Source organism: Papilio polytes, unplaced genomic scaffold (genome assembly GCF_000836215.1).
Source record: "Papilio polytes unplaced genomic scaffold, Ppol_1.0 DF822067.1, whole genome shotgun sequence".
NCBI lineage: Eukaryota > Metazoa > Arthropoda > Insecta > Lepidoptera > Papilionidae > Papilio > Papilio polytes.
The window spans coordinates 8,707,641-8,713,724 of record NW_013527137.1 but is presented as its reverse complement, the minus strand read 5'-3'; positions in this window follow the sequence as shown (position 1 = coordinate 8,713,724).

Here is a 6,084-nt window from a genome sequence, read left to right as displayed (position 1 = left end):
GAACACCTATCTCGTGGGCGTAAAAAGTCTGCTGACCTTGAACTTTACCGCGGCGTACAAAGTCTGCCCGTGCGAACGCACGCTAAGTCTGTTATGGGCGCGAAAACACTAATATTATAATAGTGAAATCTTTCCTTGAGTTATACTCGTATTAAAAATGATAGGTTACTAATAGTAGTAAAGAGAAGATTTCCGTTTATACTAACGAATATTTTAGCATAAAAGTAAATATACAAATTCTATTGTTTCAAGATACACGTGATAAGAGCATTCTTTATCAGCGAATACCATCACACATCACTAATTTATACACAAGAAAACATGTGTTTAAGGAAGTAAAGGTGCTATCAAAGATGACGATCATCACCCAGCCCATATGTATAATGATATTCAAACTTAATCGTAGCTCGAGATTATTAATGAGATGCTAAGAAAAACTGGTAAATACAAACATCAACAAGTCGTGAAGCGGGACTACTATGCTCTCGTTTCACTATAACCGTATTGAGTTAATTTGGTACTCATCTTTGACCTGCGCTTGCAGATCACGAGCCTCTATAAAGTGTGAATGTTGTAATATTCTAGCGAAGAAGCTGTGCATATCACAACGATGTAGGATAGCCATAGAAGGGACGCTTTACCTTCGCTCATTCCCCAGTTTCTTTGCCCATCGTAAAAATAACTGTCCACTAAAGAACTTTCTTTGTAGATTCAAATCGACTACAGTCTAACTTAATTCGTTATTACTAACTCATTTCTATTACTATCTGAACCTTACAAGCTAGAGAAAATAGAGTTTAATTTTTATTAGATTAGATGAAGGATTTTTTTTAGAATTTAAACATTATAAATTATAATGTTGACACTTTTGTATATGACTGTACGCAAGTTCGGGTATTATTTTTCGACGGCAGCGAACGCCGCGTATGTGATAACAAGACGAGTGTACGTCTGTACTTCTCTTTACACTTTAGTATAACGTGGCGACTTCAAACATATCACCTCAGACCCAAACTTTCAATATTAAAATGGAAAAAAAAGTATTTGATCCTCTTTTTTATACTATTTCGCATAGATTTTGTAAATAAAGTTCATACATCTTCTAATCTTCCATACAATTTCTCTCGTCCAAGTAAGATCTTTATATGGGGTACGTTAACACGCGGATATTTCCATTTACGGTCATCACTATTCAGTCTGAATGACAAATGGAGAGACCCCTGCTAGGATTTCTTCTGGTACATTACTAAAAAGTATCTTTAAGCTTCCCGAACAACTTGATCTAACATATATTGACCCTGGCCTGCGGTGTCGCTTCCACATTAAAACAAAAATACCGTTCGCTCGCCGACGTCACACTGGGCACGCTAGAATAAAAGTTAATGGCAATAAAAAATGCCCATACGCCGGTAATCTTCACACGTAATTACTGTTTTCCATGTTTAGTTAGCCGCTGGATTCCAATTACTTTAATTGGATAGGTTTATATAGAAAATGTACGATCGAGTCGTATGTAAGAAAAATCAAATAATGCTTGTGCGTTTGTGTCGCAACAAAAACAAGCTAGCCAAGTATGGAGGTAATTGATTTGTACTGATAAATAATTAAAGTTATTGAATAAGGATAGAGTAACATTTCACAACTACATAAGTGTATATTTCTTCTTAAAACTTATAGACTGATTTCTGTTTAAATGTCTATTTATCAAACTTAAATGAAATAATGAGTGGTTACGATATGAGTGTCTTTTCCAAAAGGCTTATGTTACCGTTTACGCAGTATGTAATGTTTGCGTACTTCATTTTTTCAGTCTAATTTAACGTCTCCAACTATACAGAATTTGAAGCTCACAGTATGTTCTAAACTTTGCAATGACTAAGATTAACAAGTCGAGTTATAAGCTATTGGTATGTTCAAGAATTATTATTGATATCGAATCAAAATATAATTTTCGATCGAACATCGACGGAATGACGTGTGATTTATTAGTTTCAACAATAATGCAGCTTCAGCCAACATCCGTAAGAGGATGAACTATTGATATACTGCTATTAACAAAGTATTTTTTTAGAAGTATCTACAGAAGTCTATCAAAAGTAAGGATAATGAAAAAAAAACTTTATGTATTTTTTTACCCAATCCTGCATACATTTTATTAAACAAGTACTGTATTTACTGCTTACACAATAAATATACCAAATATGAAATATTACAAGCTCACGTATCGATGCCGCGTGCAGGAGGAAGCCATGTACAATATCTATCAACTTACATGGGTAAAAAGAAAAAACAAACAAACACACAAACGGTGGATCATTAACAACGGCCCGGACTAAACGCACGTCACAGCGCATTCCCGACCTAAGAATGTCTTAACATACTCTATTTAAGGGGCTGATACAAACGACAAAAAATCGAAAAAAAATATGCTTAAAAAAACCATTAACTTTTTTTAAAAAATATTAACAATTTTATTTATTTTAAAAATCAAATGCGACTTGTTTGTCTTAAAATAATTTCCTAAAATTCGATTTAAAATAGCACGTAAACATTAAAATTAAAATAGAAGTTACTTAATTATTATTTCAACTTAAAAAGAATATCTTGAAATACATTTAATGTTAACTTTAAATTTATTCAGATACAAAAATATATAGATAGGTATAACAAAGTTAACTATCTGCAATTCCTAGAAAAGCTTCAACACTCGACATCAATTTAAATATGCAGACGGTGTGTGTAATAGAAACGTCGAACCCTTAACAGTGTGGCTGAAGCCTGCGCCTTTGTTCGGAGGATCTTTGAGTCGCTATCTCGCTGATTTATTGTCCGACCGGCTCTCAGTCAGCAGGCGGATTTGGACATAGGAATAAGCGATTAAAATACACTAGAAATGTGAGTTTCGACTGTCGATGTACTTGTATAAAATCTTATAGACATCTCTTATATCTCTTTGGAAAAAACAGGGGCAGCAAGAAATAATAAACAAACATAAATTGCAACCTTTTATTAAAACAAGTTGTAAAAAGAACCTTAGTGTCGTATTGATTGACTAGGTAATAATTTTTTTGAATTATTAAAGTTGTAGATGTAATCCGTGGTTGACAGATTAAGTTATTTTAATTTTACACATTTTCTTTACGTTTAAGTTGATAAAAACTGTATTATTCTGTACTAATAGCCTAAGTTACATATAGAAATTGATTATTAAAACATTGACAAAGCACATAAAAGTGCTCTTAAGTTATTTTCTACATTATTGTATGCTGACCTTTTGTAATACGCTTGCAGTCTCGCTTCCCGCTACCCGCTCCGCTCCACATCCGCTACCTGTTTGTCCACAATGTTAGCGGCGTTAGTCCTGTGTCCACTCACATCACTTTTTGTCTGCGCGTTTGTCATAATAGGTGGTTATCTATTTAGTGGCTCGGTTCGGGGTGTGATTCAATCTTTTTAGGGTTCCTTAAACTAATAATTGAAAATTTACTATTTAATGTCAATAATTACGAATCTATGAAACACATCTTAAAGACAAAGTGTGAAATTGAAATTCGGTGAGAATGTAGTAACTCTGTATTTAAAGTTTTAAATAATTTGTTCATGTCACAAGAAATGTTTTAAAACACTCAAATCTGAACTTTTTATGTAAAAACTAGGCTTTATAAATGCTTAGCTATGCTACTATGAATTTTGAATGTTTATTATCTATCTCTTTTATTCTAGTTAAATCTAATTTATAGAAATTTAATTATAAATTTTCTACGAAATAAAATAATTGCTACGGAACCCGTACATCTATTTCCGTGTTGTCGTTAAACCAAAATATGTCTTCAAGATTAGTGTGAGGTAGGTCATGATTTAAATTTTTGTTTGTCTTTCAATGTTTTGTGTTTTTTTGTCAACCCGTGTTGAACAAAGAATTTTATGTAACAATAACGCGGTGCCCACTCATTTCTGGAACAAGCACACTTAATAGTACATAAGTAAATAGAATACACAATAGTAGCTTGTTCTTAATTTATACTTTTATTCAACTAAATATTTGTAGTACTGAAGATAAACTATATCATCGGTTGGTCCTTAGAACTGTTAACAAATCGTTAGCTATTTAAGTGCTATTCCAGACTGTAATCCCTATTAAAAACTCTAGATTAACGGGGAAACAAACATCCATACATCAAAACTTTCACCTCCATAATGTTAGTAAGAAGTAAGATTTAATTTGCAAATCAAAATTTTCATTTCATTTGCTCATTATTCAGCAAATATCTTAACGCATTCTGAGCATTGATAGACTTTACGCACTTATACCATGAACTAGGGGATAAAGACTATAAGGCTGTGTTTACCGTTCAAACGGGTTTCCTCTAGCAGAACTTCTTTTTTAAATAAAGGAATGGAAGGTGAATGTAATAACAATAAAATAATCCAATCGTTAAAGGTCACCTACATGATATATCACTAAAATGACCTTCCTTGTCCTTTAGCAGATTATACGTATTCAGAAATATATATTATGGTATTTAAACGTACAAGGCTTCAGTTGGAAACCTATCCTTTTATCTTAGTGAAAAACATTGTGTTTTAACCTTTAATGTGTACAATAACAGGACAATGAAGTGATGACGTCACAGTTACTTACATTATGGAAACTTGCATGGTGAAAAGATATTGCCTTGTCTATAAATATCGTACAGGTGTCGAAATTTGATTGGTATATAGGTGGATACGCAAACGTTACACTGTGTAATGTAACATGTTACACCACAAACATTCATATAATCCGTAGTCGTTACACCTCGTAACGTTGGACTGTTCTCAACTTTATAGTCCACGCTTACCTTATTTAATTAATAACTTAATACGTATCGAAGTTATAAAACGATGTTATGACCTATCTTGTTTACCCCAATTGGTTTAAAGGCTTGAACATTTTATTTTTTAATGATTCCTTTACAAATAGTCGTACATTTCTATCGTTTCGAAGTTCCAAAGGCGAGTGTCGGCTGTTCTGGGAAGACGCCAACCGCCCCTGCATAGTTGTATCTTATCTGATTGATTCCTTTTTATCTTTTTACCGAATATTATTTATTAATTTTATCTGAGTTAACATGTTACAAATCACTAATACATCTACTATTTCTAGCCCGATCGTTATCTAAATCTATATGTTTCCTGTATTTGTACAAATAATAATACTGAAATAAGTGATTTTTTTAATAAACTGATTTTTTTAACAGATGTTAATCTGTATCTCAAAAATCGTGCCAATTTCATGAAAGACAACTGTATTAAAAGTTCTACAAATGATTATGAGTTCTATACACACCAAAGATCATCATAGAAAATTAAATCACTAATAACTGTTTAAAGAGGAGTGGGAAAAAATACACGGAATCTTACTAATATTATAAATGCGAAAGTTTGAATGGATGGATGTTTGTTAGAGTTTGTAGCCTAAACGGATGAACGGATCTCGATGAAATTGGACACATGTAGAATACAGTCTAGAATAACACATAAGTTACTTTTTTATTTCCACGCGGACGGAGTCGCGGGTGAAAGCTAGTAATATATATTAGTTACGGATGTAGATTGCTCATAAACCAAGTAATTTAATGATTGGGTAACAACTGTTCTTGTAGAAACTTGGGAGCAGTCGCGAGTCTCATGTCACAGTTGACTATGACCAAAGGATAGGCTCGTTGAGGACATATCTGAGCTACTTATTTACAGTTATTCAAATATTTCACAATGTTTTTAGTACTCTATCTTTAGCTATGTTTTGAAAAAAATTAGGAAGTTTCCAGAATAAAAGAACTTTTTAGTGATACAGTAAAAACTTTTATAGTTATTCTTTTGTCAATGGTATAGTAAAGTATTTCTTGTTACTAGAAAATCCCTTGGTAACAGTTAAATGACTCACAGCCTAAATATTCCGGTAATAAATTAAGACAAAAACTATCTTTTTTACCTCGTCCCAAAGGGAAGCAATGCCGCCCCTTAAGTGTTTAACGGTAGACCTTTTTTTTTATTACAACAAAGGTATAATTTTATTACTTTAACGCTTAAGTGAATAAATAA